We start from the raw sequence: 17,094 nt of genomic DNA, 5'->3' as shown, positions 1-17,094 counted from the left end.
AGTCTTTTCCCCCCTTGTTTAAAGAGGCACACACATTATCACCATGGTATTTAGATTTACACCATCTTTTCAATTTTGTTTTAAGCAACTGAATTGATTACTTTGAAGCCTTTGACAGGACTGCCACTATACAGGCTACCAAACTGTATATTAGCAAGTTGCTAACCATTATCATTTGACAATAAAACAGTACAGAAATATTTCCCTGATGTTTTTCCTAATAAGATAGTTGTTTGATCTACGTGGTTGTTTGACCTCTAGAATTCTATTCAAGTTCTCTGACAAAGTTCTCTGCTAGTCAAAATTGTAACTGTGGCACTCTCTAACACATTAAATAAAAAAGACATTCCATTTTTGTAAAGTGTATGAGGACATTGTGATGATAGAAAGATGGCTTATATACTTCAGTAAACTTATTTCTAAAGCTATTCACTCTTCAGGTACAATAGCTGACATTTGCTAACAATGCCTAAATGCCAATTCTTTTATATCCAGCTCTGACCTTGAATGCCTGTATGTCTACGACCTTAGTGATCAACAGCTTTTAAAACTTACTGAGTTTAGACTCTGATTCTACTTCCTCCTCATAGGATTTAATCTGTTTACTCAATAACTATGTAATGGAATACAAGGCAAAAGCAATCTAGTAGCACATTGAAGACCTCTCATACTCACTGCATTTCAGAGTAATGCACTGGCTATTTCTACTTCTCTCAAAATTACTTGCTGCACAGTAATAAACTTACCCCATGTTTCTGTAGGACAGAGGAGAGTTACTAATTTAACTTCTTCAAAAGACGGCAGACTGAAAGATCGACATTTCCACTGTCTATGCAAGCGCCCTAAGCATTAAGAGTTGCTTGCAGTCACTGCTACTGCCCATTTAAAGAGAATAAGCTCTTCCCGTTTAGGTAATATTCCTATATAAAAATGCCAGATTTCTGGCTTCCAAATGAAGAGGTACATCTTATGTACAGCCCTGAGCCAGTCTTCCAAGACCCAAAGAGATGCAAGTTTTCAGACAGAGCACTGCACACCTGGCATTTTCCACTGACCAGCTCATGGCAGCCTCAGTAAACAGTTTCTCCATGAAACAGAGAGCTGAACCCTAACTAGGCAGACCAGATAATTTTTCTTAATTTACCTCAATTACTGTGTGTCTAACCATGCTTGGTATATCCAGAAAATCCAGACCATACACAGCAAAGGCAGCCACTAACATATGTATTAGGAAAGGGGCTGCGCTTGTGTAACACCAACCCCATGCAACACTACAGGCTTAGGAACGAGTGGTCAGAAAGCTGTCTGGCAGAAAAGGACCTGTGGATGTTGGTTAACAGCTGTCTGAACATGAGCCCAGCAGCACATCCAAGTGGCAAATAAGGCCAACAGCATCCTGTCCCGTATCAGGAATAGTGGGACCAGCAGGAGTAGGGAACAGATCATGCCCCCATGCTCAGCACTAGTGAGGCCAAGCTTCAAATACTGTGTTCAGGTTTGGGGCACTTGTTACAAGAAAGACACCGAGTTGCTGCAGTGTGTCCAAAAGAAGAGCAACAAAGCTGGTGAAGGGCCTGGAGAACAAGTCTTATGAAGACTGGCAGAGGAAACTGGGATTGTTTAGTATGGAGAAAACAAAGATGAGGGGAGATCTCATTGCTCTCTACAACTACCTGAAAGGAGGTTGTAGTGATGTAGGGGTCAGTCTCTTATCTCTAGTATCAGGTAATAGGACGAGACAAAAGGGCCTGAAAATGTGCCAGGTGAAGTTTAGGTTGGATATTATGAAACATTTCTTTACAGAAAGAGCAGTCAGGCATTGGAATAATGTTGCTCAAGGAGATGCTGAAGTCACCATGCCTGGAGGTGCTCAAGAAATGTGTGGACATGCCATTTTTGGGATGTGGTCTAAAAATCACTGTGGTGTCAGTTCAGTGGTTGAACTCAGCGACCTTGGAGGTCTTCTCCAACCAAAGCAATTCTATGATTTTATGACATCTTGACCTCATTTGCACATTGGCTTCAGCACAGTATCAGATAAAGAGAGCAAAACCAGGAAGATAAATACCTTTTACATCTTGTATTAAAAGTGATGCTACAAAGTGATAATGGGTATCCAGTAAACAAGAGAAAAAGCAGTTCAGATTAAATCATCTTCCCAAAACGACAGAGTAACACCTTTAACATAATCCAGAAAGTATCAGTGATAGACTGAGAAGACTATAGAGTCAGTCACTATCTGACTACACGCTGCAAGGTTTTCACATGGGTATCAAAAAATTGATTCACCACATTGCTGGATTTCAACCAAGCAACTGGCCTCACAATAAAGCACCTTTATATGATAATTGAGCTACAAGGTAAGATATATGTCTATTAAATAAAGTTATTATTGACTATGAGAATCTTTCAGTTTAGTGAAAAAAATATTTCATATAAGAGCTCTTCAGAGCTAATGACAAAGGTTCCATTTAGCTCTTCTAACACACAGTAAAAGAGAATGAGACTTCCACTGGCCTCCTGCATAACAAATTAAACAATGTAAAGAAAATTAAGTAATGATAAAACTCTTTCCATAGTTTTTCATTCTGTCCAAAATTTAATTTTTTTTCAGAAGTGTATAGGAAATAGAAATAGTTTAATCTGAAATTCACTGACAACTCCTAATTTTCTCATCAGCTACACTTCAAAGCATGAAAATTTAACATTAGTGAAGACGCAAAAATCACTTACTAAATTAATATACTAATTTCTGCTAATTTAACTGTAAAAATACATCACAAATAAAATTATTTGACATCTAAGTACAAAAATAAAATCCTTCAACAATTTAAAGATTGTTATCAATTATTTACTTGATTTTTTTTTACCACCTTTATTACACTAAATTAAAATATGGATGATAAATGGGACAACAAGGCAATCCAATAATTGAATAAAAAAACCCCACAAGTTTGGAACCAATAATCACCTTGACAGTATTCAAAGGTTTTCAATTTAAGTGTGAATTTGTCCAAGAAGTAGGAAACCATAGATCGACTTCACAAAACCAGGACATGACTGAAGTCTTGAAGTCCTCTTACAAGAATGGTGAATTTTTCAGAATTTAGAAACATACATGCTCACAAATTAGGATATTCAGTTAAGATGAGCAACATCCACATTCTACCAGCTCTTTTTTTTTTCAGGTTCTCTCATAAATTTTATTCTTCTTGCAAGAATAAGCTGCAAAGAATGGAGATAAAACTGCTCAGTATCCAATGGCTTATATTATGCACTCAGTAGTGCAAGTATCCAATGGCTTATATTATGCACTCAGTAGTGCACACCTCAGAGCCACTTCTCAATGGAAACCTAGAATGCAACCTTCAAAGTTGCTGTTTATACAAAGCATCTTCAAGTAGACAGTGATTGCTACTTTTACTGATTTGTCATCTAGTTATTTTCAAAATATCTGTGTCATTTGTTTGCACAGAGCAGGTTATAAGATCTACATGGACAAGACAACACTCAAAGCCAGAAATAATTATGAAAGATCTTAAAAATGAAATCTATTCAAATGTGTGGTAAAAAAATGTTTTGCTCTGGAATGGAATCATATCATAATCTTTGTTTTAATAGCAAAATCATGGGTACTATCAAAAGAGATGAGAAAAAACTGATGTAAAAGAAACCAAATATTACCATCATGCCATTTTTTCCTGAACATCAGATTTTTCAGACCTCTGAAAGTGATGTATTTTTAGACTGATACTGGAGCTACAGCACTAAGGATTATTCTACACATGCTCTTCATTTCCATGTTTTTAAGCTCTAGCTTGAACATTCATGAAGACTAGAAAAACTGGATTTAAGGATTTAATGTTTTTTAAACCAGCTTGATATTGACCAGTGATGCAAAATAAACACATATAATTGAAGGTTTTCTGTTTTCTAAACCACAATGTAAAACCAGAAATAGCAGATTTTTGTTTCAAAAGCACAGAGTGTGGGTTCAGGGATTTTTTGGTGCAAAATAAATTGATGAATTGCACCATGCTAATCTTTAATAAAATTCATTCAACTGGGGAAGTGATTTTACAAGAAGGCTACCATTAACAAAAATGTACAGAAAAGCTGCATGCACATTTCAACAATAAAGTCTTAAACCTTTACCAATCATCCACTTAAAGCACAACTTCAAATATTTATTTAGATTTGAAAGAAAACATGTGGAGTTCATGAGGTTGAAATAACCAATTCAGCAGAAAACTAGAACTTTAGCTTCCACTCTGATGTAATTTATTGTTAAGCATTTTAGCGTTAAGCAATCCACCACCATAGTGGATTTCAGGTGCTTTTTAAAAAGGGACAAAAGGGCCTTTTTGTTTTCTGAGTTTGTTTTGGTTTAATTGTGAGACACTATTATAAGAGAGGTGTTGAAGAAAAGCCTGGATGAGGCACTTAGTGCCTTGGTCTAGTTGACTGGCTAGGGCTCGGTGCTAGGTTCGACTGGGTGATCTTGGAGGTCTCTTCCAACCTGGCTGATTCTATGATTCTATGCTTACATATTTAGAATAGAAGCAGTGTTCATTTTAACTAGAGATGGTTTCATAAAGACTACTCCTGAGAAACTGGAGAGAGCAAGGCATGTGATAATTATGTCAAATGTGAAGAAGAGGATGTTTTCAACAATTTTTCACCAGTGTGTATAGCCAAAGTACATATATTGAATATATTGACAACTCTCAAATCATGACTTAAACCCTTAAGTCATCTGTGATGTAAAATTAGTTACTCATTAAAAGCTACCTGTATTTAGCCATTTTCACAGCAGTGACATTAAAATATTAAATATGGAGGATTTATCACTGTAATATTTACAATAAGCAGTATGTTTGGTAGCACTGTCAGAGTTACGAGGAACAGAGAGCAAGCTGCAGGAGCAAAGTCACAGAAAGCAAAGTATGCACAATTTTTACTTTGCAGAGTATTACACACTGTCCTTGTATTTCCTTGCAAAAATTATTACATTGCATAGCATACTGATTCTTTATTTCAAGGAAATGCAGCTATAATATTTATTTCTGCACATTACATAGCATAACACCTTTTAACATTTAAGAGAGAGTTAATGCAGAATTTAGCCAGACAGGTTTGGCATTGCTGTCTGAGGATGGCACAAAATATGAATGACAAAAGCTTTTGTTGTGTAAAAATGAAGTTCACAATGGCAGCTCGAATGCGTAATTCCTGAAAAATCTTGCTTATGACATGCATTTTTCTCCCCCAAAGCAATATTTCTGCTGTGGTTATTGAGGGCATTTAAACAAAAAAATTTCTACTGACATTTAAACTTCTATTGTAGATGCTCTCAGAGTCCAGACTCAGCAGACTTTAAACATGTTGAAGACATTCATTCATCATCTTAGGAGTACTGAAGGAGTGTTAGGGAAATGTGGGATAACTTCAGGAGTGGGTTTTGTTTTACTGCAGCTGAAATTACTGCAGTTCGATGTGCAGTATTATTTACTACACCTTACGTTTTACTGTGCATGTTTTGTCACTGCAGATACTTTACAAACATGATAGGCATTTCAAAAATGCTGTCTTGGAATAGGTAAAGTTAACTTCACTGCAGTGGAGAAATATAAACAAGGTATTTGTTGAAATTTAAATTGACATTAAATTTCAAAGTAGTCTCCCCAAAGCAAGACTGAGATAGATTATGATGACAGTGATGAAATAAAACCTTATACCTATGTAACCAGCATGTATCTTTTCCCTGTCAACAAGCTTTTCATGCAGCTAACACTTATCTCTGACTTCAAACTGACTTTCAGAAATACCCCAAGCAATATGCTTCTTGTGTTGTTCTGAGCAACTGTGACCACTGAACACAACTATTAAGCAGATCGTAGTTTGTGCACTAATGAAGAAATTGTTTGGGGTAGTAAATTGTATTTTTAATGCAGTTACCACATCCACATGCTTTCCTCTTTCTACAACAAACATGAACGGCTGATACACAGATTTCAGAGTAGATCTTTTTCCAAGCTTACAGGTTATTCATAAGAAAGATTGTCTGAAAGTCCTAAAATATCAACTTAAGAGCATTTCTGTGGGAAGGTGAAGGGCAATAAGGCATAGTCAGACAATTACTGAAAGAAAAAGATATCATAGAATGGTTTGGGTTGGAAAAGAGCTCCAAAGGCCATCTAGTCCAACCCCCCTGGAGTGACCAGGAACATCCTCCATTAGATCAGGTTGCCCAGAGCCCTGTCAAGTATGACTCTGATTATCTCCATGGATGGGGCTTCAACTACCTCCCTGGGCAACCTGTTCTGGTGTTCCACTACTCCCATGGTAAAGAAATTCCTTCTAATATCCAGTCTACATCGACTCTAATTTAAAGCTATTGCCCCTTGTCCTATCACTTTAGGCCTTTGTAAACAGTCCCTATCAGCCTTCCTGTAGGCCCCCTGTAAAGTTCATGATACAGCAGTCAGTGAATTCATTAACAGATAACTACATTAGTAGCAGAAATACAGTTGTACCTGAGAAGCAGATGAGCCCAAAATAGAAGACTAAGAGGGAAAACCTGCTGGGTGGAAAAAGTAATTGTAGTTGAGTAAACAAAAGAGGAATATAAAATCTCCTTAGCAAATAATTATTTATAATAGATAGTCACACACTACTTATGCTAGGCTAAGAGTTATTAATACCTTAAATATAGTGAAGATCCTATTTAATATTATCTAAAAGCCATGAAATTCCCTGTCAAGTATAGATGATACAAGAGTGCATGGGTGAGTGGGGGAAAAAAATAACCAAAAAGCCAAACCAGAACAGAAAAATGAGTAAGTTTCAACTTTCACTATTTCATTTTTTATATTCTAAACAGGAACAAATATCCTTCATTTAGATGTGCTGCATATAAAAGTGATTACACCTTGACAAGACGATGATATCTTATGTCCAAGGATAAAACACAATCTGCACTCATTAAATGCACATGCCACTTAATACAAGACAGTCTTGTCCTGTTCTCTAACTAGTCTGTAGCTGTTAAAGCAGACCACAGAAGATTAATGAAATGATTGCAAAATGTACAGAAGATATCAAACATAATGTAGAAGTTGTACAAATCTTTCTTTTGGTGGCAAGGTTAGCTAAAGCAAACCCCACATCCTCTTCCCTCCCAGGTGGGAATCCTGTCATGACTCTGCACCCTCATTTAGACCATTAAAAAGATTTTTAGGAAAGTGATGTGATTCAATATTGTTACAAAAAATCTGAGTTCAATTTGCTTTTCCCCCCTGTGTAATTACTCACTTTAGATTGGTTGTGTGTACAGCCCCATATACAGCCTTCCTGAGAAGGTTGTTAGAGGGAAGTGAATAGCCAAAGAGTTAGAACAATTCAGCTTTTCCATCAAGAAAAGTATGTATGGAACCAAGTCTTCAAGTGTCATGTAGTTTCTGAAAAACAGCTGCTGATGTTCAGTCAGGAAATTAAAAGATTCCACTTGAAAGCTTTATAATGAGGCAGAAAAAAGAAAGCTTCAAATACCAGTTTTCCTTTCTCTAATAAAGTTTCTCATTCACTGATTGAAGATAGTGACTCTCCCTGCGATTCTTTACCATTATGACAACTAGCAGCTGAACCAAAAATTGACAGAATCCTTCACCATATTACTCTACATGACACTAGCAGCAGTGTGAAATTGAGTGTGATCACAGACCCAGCCAATTCTACTGGTTCAAGGAGTTTTCAATTTAGGTCAATTTTATCTTCAGATCCTCACGCTCTTGAATTACAGGAAAAAAATACAGAGAAAAGGACAGTAGAATGAAGTCTATATAAAGGAAATAAAGGCCAAGAATTTTAGAAATTGCTAAAGGTTCTTCCTGTCCTCCAAGAACACAAGTCCACACAGCACAAAGCATACTGTTCATGTAAAGATTAGCTCTCCCCCACCTGATTTAAACCCAAAGAATCCACGTATTGTTTGAAATCCTCTCACTCCCTATCTTCTGCAGCACGCCACAAGTCCTTCAAGAGACAAACTTTATACTCAACTTAACACTTCTTAATCAAAAAGATGAGTGGGAGGCTATTTTAATTTTTTTTTTAAATGTATCTTATTTTTCCCTTTTGATGACTAAATTCTTTGTCCCAAGAAATTCTGAGAAGGTAGTGTGTTAAAGCCTTCTTTAGCTGTTCTCCCTTCTCATCACTCTTCCATTTTTCTTCTTTATGTTAAATCCAATCCTCACTCCTTCAGTACCTACTGAAGAATAACTACTTGTCATCCCCCTTGATTGTTGTAAGAGCTGTTGCTAGTTTGTCAATCAGTCTCATGCAGTCTCTTCTCATTTTCTTCGTGTAGCTTTTTCCCCATTTTTTTTGCATGAGAAATCGAAAAGCGTATCTGAGCGCATACTCACTAAGTTACAAGTGTTTACTCAAGAGTCTAACAAAGGGGTGCAAAACCTGACTCTTATTCTGCCTGTGTTATAATGTCACTAATTTTAGTTTTTGCTGAAGTAAACCCTAACTAGTCAATTCTCATTAAAAACAAAACCAAAACCCCCAAAAAACAAAACCAAAACAAACCTCAAAACATTCCTAGTTCTGGAGCATTTTACGATAATCTACAATTCTTTTTCCCAGGGACACATAAGCCACAATAAATCTTTTGCCAAGTGAAGTAAAATTAATTAGTCTTCCAGTTGCAAATGAACATATTTTACTTCCTACTGCAGTGAACTAGGAATACATGTGCAGTTTAGCCTGAAAGGCTGCTGAAAATCCAATTAAATTAACAATATCTTTTAAGTGAATGGCCAGTACCTTCTAACTTGCAGTACCTAATTCACAGGCTGTCCTCTGCCCACAGCCTAAATTAGCAACAGCTTTGCTGGAATAAAAAAAAGAAGATGAATCTCTATTAACTATCACCTCCTCCCTCCAAAGCTTGATTTCCCCTTAGACCATTAGCTAGTCCATTTTGATTCTCATCTCTGCATTTCATCCCCCTTACAGTAGCAAATAGTTAGAAATATTTTAAAATTACCTTGACAAGACTTGTATGTGACTTTTTATTTCAGTGTAACATAAAATTAGGTTTAGTAATCTCTGCTCTCCAAGAACAAGTTATACAGTGCTTTACAGAGTTTAGCACATAACTGAAACTGTACTATACACAGTTGCTGAGATACGATTCACTGCCAGTCAGATACATCAAAATGAAAATAAAAGCTTTTCATTTCCAAAAAGTATTAAACAGACTTTGCTTCCATTAAAAGATTATGCTTCATATCTCTTGCTATACCAAGTTATAGTTCTAAAAATACAAGCAGAACTAGTCATTATATTGAACCTGTATTGTAATATTCACTTAAATGGGATTTATCACCCAATATTTAATGGTTGTCACTGCATACATCAGTGCCATTTTAGATAATGCTGTTAGCAGTGCAAATGCTTTCATCTCAAATCATGTATATACTGGTCAGTCTACCAAAAAGTGGAATTAGCTGCCAAGATAATATTTCTAGAGCTGAGTTGGATGTGTTTCAGTCCAAACTTCAACAAGCTTCACTCCTGCTGTGACCTAGGGGCATTGTCCATTTGTCAATGAGCACATCGTCCTTTCTTCTTTATGCCACTTGCTCTGAAACTGGATAAATATGAGCTCAGTCCTTGCTGGCTGACTGCCTTCCCGATTGTGCCCTACTCCTTGCCCCTAGAAACGGGTGATGTTTGAACATCGTTATAGCTACATCTCAATGTTACTCTCTCCCAAGGGAGAATAGGTTTACAGGAAAAAGGCAGAGATCACTGTGGGAACAGTATCTCACATATTGTCACAGATTTCTTCAGAGAATAAATCAATGTGATTTTTAACATTATTTAAATGATGGAATGACTCCTGAATAAACAGATGAACTGGGTGTCTATCAGAAAAGATGAACAGCTCAACCACTTCCCTTTTTAGGTTCAAAATGCTCCTGCTCCAAATATTGCGTATGGGTCACGATCACACACAGTGGGATAGCTGTATGTCTGCCCACTGCAGTTCTGCACTGTCAAACAGTCATGATGGTATATCCTGGAATACAGTTAACTTCTCCTGATTTCCCTTCCCCTTGGAGGAAGAAACAGCTTCAGCTAGCACAAATCCAGCATACTGGTGTAGACAAGGACTGGAGCAGAGAAACACCATGTGTGAGACTCTACAGATTTCTGTAAAGTGTTCCCGCATTCAGTTAACGAACGGAAAGTGAAGCAGCTCTCATTAGTCTGCCACAACAGTAACATGATCAGCAGATATCTCCAGGGAGGATTATTTAAGGCTTGTGCAGAAACACTTCCTATTGAATAGGCAATGCTGAAATATGCTTGTTTTCTGAAAGTGTGTCTCCTTAGCCATGGAACTTACATTCAACAGGAGACCACTAGGCTGTCATAACATTAGATTCCACTTACATTACCTCTTAATTAACACTGGAACATTTAGCAGCTATTAAAGAGAAGAAACATTCTCAAGAGTTGTAGATTTAAGTGGATGTCACAGGCAGACTGCCTTTGGCACACTAGTTTAAGATTAGAGATGCGATTTGAATTACAAAACTAGTATCTTTGACTCTTTCGTGTTTCTAGAGAAAAGGTATTTGCAAAGTCTATGTGCTGATCTCTGCTACGGTTAAAATGTTCCCTGTGTTTAAAAGGTACTTTGGAAAATCTGTCCTTATAATAGATACATTGTTTGGAGTACAAGGTACTAGAGAAGTAAAATTGCTAAAGCGGTTTGTAAATCAAGAAGAATACTTCTCACCGAGATTTATTAAAGGAAAGATCAGTTTTCACATGGAAAGCACATATTTAGATGTTTAACAGTGCATGTGTGTACTCTAAACCAAGAACAGTCTTCTCTGGCAAAATGCTAGCCACCAAAAAGACCTAGTCCTAGGGCACCCATCATTAAATTGCTAAATTATTAGTCCAGAACTAACAGGTCCACATTAAAAACTTCAGTTTTTTTACAGACATGGATAAAAAAATGCAACTGCAGAAATAAAAGCATACTCATAACAGAGCTGCAAGTCAAGTCTTGTATGCACAAGCAAAAGTGTAAGTTAGTGTTTATTCATTCTGATAATTTTCAGACCATGACTCCGCTAAGCCCACAGAACTGCATAGTTTATAACTTCAGTTGCTGTCTTTAATGCAGTCAAGTGCTACTATACCCTAAATATCAGCATCTATGAAGCCAACACATTTTAAAGTACTGCTTTCCAGAAGTCTTATTCCAGTATCTATCATAACAATTATTTGCTACACCAGAAACGTATTTTCAGATCCTGAGTTTAACAGCCTGTTCACTTCAATGCAGTAACAAATATTTTGCATGCTTGTCAAATAGTCATTTCACCTGGAATGGTTTGTAATGTATACTGCAGCTTCGAAGTCAACCATAGGGTATTTACTGTTACGACACAGGCATGCAACCAGAAGTTGACATTCCTTCATTGAACAAGCAGTAAGAGTATGGTAGGATTTAAGAACTTCTCCCTCCCAGTCTTAAAACTGCATTTTTCAAGATTAAAGTTTTGGAGTTCATCCATATTGAGCTATCAGGTTTGCTTCTAGATATACCACTTATGAAACATTGGTGTGTATCTTTTGGAAGTGTCCCAAGATCAGAAAGGTACTCTCTACCTAGCAAGGACATTAAGTTTAACATTAGTATCGTGACTATTAAGGTGAAAGATCTCAAGTGATACAATTTGGAAGCAGTACAGAAGAATATACTTTATACTGCTGAGGAATCTTCTTGCATAAATTTTCCAATGAAGAGCTGAGAAAGATCAGGTTAAAAACATGTAGATATTATAGACAAAGGTTATCTATGTATCATCTGAAGGATTTTTCAAGCATAGTTCATTTCCTTGTAAAACTTGTGCTGGGATTACTTTAATAAAATCTATGCAAAGTCTCTAAATACAACTCCCCAAAACTGCATTAAGTCATAGAAAATATTTTTTAATATTCCTTCTATTCTGGGGTTCAAAATCCCTCTATGGCATTTTCTCCCACTCCATATTTTATCAAAGACACTCCACAAATCCAGATGTCAAGACATCAGTAGTTTGTAAATCTTTCATAACCATTCATTCCATAATCATTAGCTGTGTGGAAAGTAATACTTTTGTTTGAAGAAATCAAATCTTAACATTAAATCTCATCTTCATTCAAGCTAACATTTCTTACAAAAAATGAGGGGGAAAAGAGCTCCATTATTCTGATTTTGAGCAGCAGTGCTCAAAAGAAATATTTTAATACTCTGGAATGCAAGAACAAAGAAAGTGTTTAAGAAACGTACCTATGATAGTGAGAAGAACAAGGTTAAGATCCAACAACAGAAAAAAAGATTCCTAAGTGACAACTGCAGCACCAAACGGAAGCAAATATGCTACTTTTACAGTTGTGAATGCAACTTCTGTAGAGCTCAGCATTTCCACTTACTTGGGAGGTACACACAGAGCCCTTTCAGCTTTAGTCCTGCATTTCAGCAGTACATTTATTTATGCTTTTTTTTTTAATCTCAAAGGAAGATACAACTATGTTGATGAAAAACTTAAAGATTGACTTTATAGAAGCAGAGGTATAAAAGAGCCCACACACACTTTACAATTTTAGGTTCTATTCTTCACAGTAGCTCTTAAAGTAGAATATCCCATTAAATTTGTTACATTTACTGTCTTATCTATCTCAATTTCTGGCATTTTCCTTAAGTGTATGCTTTTGATTAAGATACTAAGAAACATTTTCTTTGTGGAAGAAAACCCAAACAAACCCAAATCCAACAAAAAAACCCAAAAAACAAACAAACAAACAAACAAAACCCCAGCAAGGTTGGTTCTATGATTCTATGACTCTATACTGTGTTGCTTACACTGAGAAAACTTTTAAAACAAAATGCAACAAGTTTACACAGTTGCTGTAGAAGTTTCTTACAGAACATTTGAAAGTTATGCAAGAAACATGAGAGGTGTGGGGAGCAAAGAGTTTAGAAAATAAAGTGAAATCGTTCAGAAGCTGATTTATTTATGACTTTGTTATTGAAGTACAGTGTTTAAACTGACATGTTTGTACTACCAAAATAATATTAGTATCTTAGCCATTTAAAGGATGACAAGAGGAATGTTGTTACACCATCCTTGATCCATTCTTCTCAATATTAAACTGTAACTACTTCCAATCAGTGTAAGTTACATAAAGTGACATAAAACTCCAAGTAGTAAGTGGGTGACATAAAACTCAAGTTCAATTATCAATTCGGTCAAATGATATTAGTGAAAGATGTTACTGGACAGTATGCAAATATATTCCTTGCTTTTGATTGGGCTTCATACAAACTTCTAAAGTGTTTTAGCTATCAAAGGAAAAGCGATGAAAATCCCGCCTTCTCTTAGCTAATGCTTTAAAATCGTGAGAAGTCTGTCCCAGTGCTGCTGGCCAAGCTAACAACTTAATTACCACAGCCCTTTCAGAAGTGCTACCATCATTGCAATATAATTACTAAATATTCGAACGCCCTATTCGGTTCCCTGCAAGAGAGGCGCTTACTATTTCAAGAAAACCTGCCTATTTAAATGTCATTAACTATCCAATTAGTACCGTGGCTCCTCGCTAGCTGCAGACTAGTGGGATAATCTTTTAATTGTTAACTGCTATTGAGTAATTTTAGCAATTACACTTTTATACGTTCTGTGATAATTAAGACAGACTACCCCTAGAATCTCATCTTTTTCAAGCACATCGCGACAAACAGAAAGACAGTCTCCCGCAGAAGCAGAAGCGTGCGCCCGCGGTAGCCTTACGGCCGCAGTACGCCGCCTCCGCCTGAACTCGTAGCCCCCGCGGGAGGCGCGCGCCTGCCCGCCTCAACCTCGCTCACCGCCCGCCGCAGCCAACTTAAGGGGCCGCGGAGGTGCGGGTTGGGGGACACCGGCCGGTTCACGCCGCGCCTACGGAGCTCTGCTTGAAATGCTGTTTCAGCCGAGCTCATTCGCCGCCGCTCCCCACGGCTCCACCTGCCGGGCGTCCGCGCCCCACCGCGCAGCTTTCTCCCGCCATCGCCGGAGGGACCCTCGGCGAGGCGCGCAGAGCCTCTCGGCGCCCTAGCGCGCATCTTCCGCGCAACCGGGTGACAACACCCCCTCAGCGGGTCGTCAAGTTTCGCTCCTTCTCAAGAGGAGGCGTGCCTCCGAGGGCTGGTGCTAGGCTCTCACAGGCAGCCGCGCAGCACCCAAAGATACATTTGTGAATGCGTGGGAAACAAAGCGAAATTACCTAAAAGGGCAGAGGTCCGCTCGGGGACGTCGGGAGCTCCACGCCGGCTGGCGAGGCGTCGCTCCTTCGCCTGCCAGCCCTCCCTCCTTGCGCAGGACGGTGCCTGTTGCACTAGCCCCGCGGGCAGAAAAAAAAGCAACTTCACTGAGCCAGGCACCCGCGATGCCTTTGCGGCTGTGCACCAGAGAGAAGGTGTCCAGGCAGCAGCCCCGAGCGGCAGCGGGTGCTCAGAGCTCCGGCCAGCCCCGGCTCTTGAGATAGGCTGAACTGATCTCTGTAGAGCAGGACCCCCCCCCCCCCCCCCCCCCCCTCCCCCCGTCGCCTCTCCACACGGCTTCTGTCTGCGCAAAACCAATTAACCCCGATCACTCGCCTGGGGTGAGGGAGTCAAGGCGGGGGGTGCGAGAGCCAACAGGAGGCAAAGTTTGATAAATGAGCAGTTTCTGCAGTGACAGGTAGCTACGGAGCGGAGGCACCCTACGCGCCTCGATAGGCATAAGTGCAGTACAGAGGTACTCACCTGTCCGTTGCCCTTCCGGAAGCCGCGGAGGGGAAGGTGGGCAGGCAAGAAATGTAGCTCCGCGCTCCTCTCCCGTCCTCCGGCACCAGTGGCAGGGAGAACGTTGGGCTGAGGGCCCGCAGAGCGGCGGGGTCGCCCTGGGCCGGGCAGGCGCCCAGTTAGCGGAGCAGGTGAACTGGGGCGGTCGTCGCCGCCGAAAAGCAACACGTTTGGCTCTGAACTTTGCAGCTCCAGTCACAAACAAACAAATACAGCCCAGGAAGGACCTCTCCCATCCGATCCTAGCCTGCTCGGCAGCCACTGCCTCTCTTATTGGCGCGGAGGTTATTTATTTATTTGATTTCCCCCCCTCTCCTCCTCCACACACACCTCCCCCCCCCTTCCCTTTCACTTCCCCTTCCCTCCCCCCTCCCCTGCCTTTCCCTCCCCTCCCGCACGCCTCCCAACCAGCCCCGGTCCCTCCGCGCCGCGCAGCGTAGTCGCTGCTGCTCTGCGGCCAGCGGCAGCGCCGGGTGCCAACGAGGGGCGGGCGCGCCGCGGGGAGGCGGGAGCGGAGGCGGGCGGGAGAGGAGCAGTCGCGGCGCCGCTACCGGGAGAGAGCAGAAAGCGGGCGAGAGGTGTCCCTCGGACGGCCGGGTTTCCGCACCGGGTTGCGAGAGGATGATCTCCGCTTTGCCTCTGGCCACGACAGGGTCTGGGCAGCCGGCCAGGGGGACACTTGGTGACTGGAGCTGGGAAGGAGGGTGGCCGGCGCGTACTAGGCGAATGGTGCGAGGAGCCCGGGTGGCCCCTCGGCGGCGTTTTGCGGCCCCCGCGGTGCGGTGGGAGCGGGCCCCGCTGCGGTGCGGCAGCGGCGGCAGCGGGTGTGCGTGCACAGAAGGGTATGGCTGTCGCCCTGTGCGCAAACGGTCACAATCGTGTGTGTGCAGTGCCTCTCTGTGTGTTTACGTACGTGTGTCTCCCGTTGCATGAAGCTGGGAGACTGCAGGTTCGCCAGCCGCAATGTAGTTGTGTGCCTTGCTTTTATCTTTTGCTATAGCCTTTGCGTGACCAGTGTAGAGCAAGCTTGATTTCACCTCGTCTCATCGCCTGCCGAGCTTTTGCGTGGCATTTTTATTGCCCTTTTCCTCCCTCGTCCCCCAAATCCGCATGCAACTCGGACAACACAGTAGGTCTCACCTGTCCATTCCTTAGGGCCAAGCACACCACTATGATTATCCTAAGGAAAGGGACAGTAAGTTAAAAGCTGCGGAGGTGAGCGAGACTGCATGAAGGATTCCCTTCACTGCTCCTGCAGTGACCGTCCTAGCTTAGCTTCTCATTGCAGCTGTCAATAGAAAAACACCCGTTAGTGTCCCACAGTGGCTGTTTTTATCCTGCTGTACACACACGTGACAGAGTATTGACATTCTTCTCTCCCTCCCCCCTTAGAAATCAGTGTTCAAACTAGATGTTCCAGTGGTAGAAAACAGAAGTGTAAAACCTGCATAGTACAAACTTTTCCAGATATTCTGATGGAGGCTATTAATTGGTTGGTTGGGTTTTTTTTTTCCTGGATAAAATTGCTACACTTCTCCCTTGTCAGTAAATAGATGGTCTGGATGTTCTTTTTCACTTCCAAGGGAATAAAATTAAAATGATCTATATGTATAACTACAATAAACAAGGAAATCTCAAATGTGCTTAGAGAATAAACAGTTATTCACAGCATTACTAGTGAATGAAGCATAAATTACAGCCCTATTTCTCCTCAGGTGACAAGAAGTAGAGATGTAAGGATTGCTTTTATCACAAGTCAGTCAATGAATTTATGTAGATTTGTCACTTCAAACAGAAGGTACAAATCGTTGCAGCAACTCCGTAATTCCACCTTTGTCAACTGGAGACAATAAACTAGAAAGATTAATGTACATTTTGTCTTCAGTAGTAAATCCTATTGTCCAAATGGGGAGAACTTTTTATTCAAAGAATTGGATCAATAGTTGACTTTGTTTTGAAGCATTTAGTTAAGCTACTTAAAAAGAATGTAGTTCACGCTCTTAACATCCTTAAAGGAATCTCTCAAAGGCAATTATTCTGTTTGCCAATCTAGCGGTCACTGCCACGTAGCAACAAAAAGCATGAGAGCTAGATGTGGAAATCCCTTTGGGTTCAGACAGGGCTTTCTCAATGGAAGAAGAAGAAGAGCAGGAAATCAAAACCTGGATGTACTTTAAAAAAATCTATTGGAA

The 17,094-nt window shown here is 40.2% G+C and overlaps 1 protein-coding gene across 1 annotated transcript in view; it reads right to left on the bottom strand.

Annotated features, from left to right (window-relative positions):
* The window catches only part of TENM3 (teneurin transmembrane protein 3), a 1,288,622-nt gene extending 1,273,419 nt beyond the window's left edge, over nt 1-15,203 (bottom strand). Inside the window, exon 1 of the mRNA XM_064148897.1 lies at nt 14,864-15,203. The gene's annotated coding sequence lies outside the window, so the exon portion shown is untranslated. The remainder of the gene's footprint in view (nt 1-14,863) is intronic.
* Nucleotides 15,204-17,094: the final 1,891 nt, after the last annotated feature.

Source organism: Pogoniulus pusillus, chromosome 9, assembly GCF_015220805.1.
Source record: "Pogoniulus pusillus isolate bPogPus1 chromosome 9, bPogPus1.pri, whole genome shotgun sequence".
NCBI lineage: Eukaryota > Metazoa > Chordata > Aves > Piciformes > Lybiidae > Pogoniulus > Pogoniulus pusillus.
This window is presented reverse-complemented; position numbering and strand designations above follow the sequence as displayed.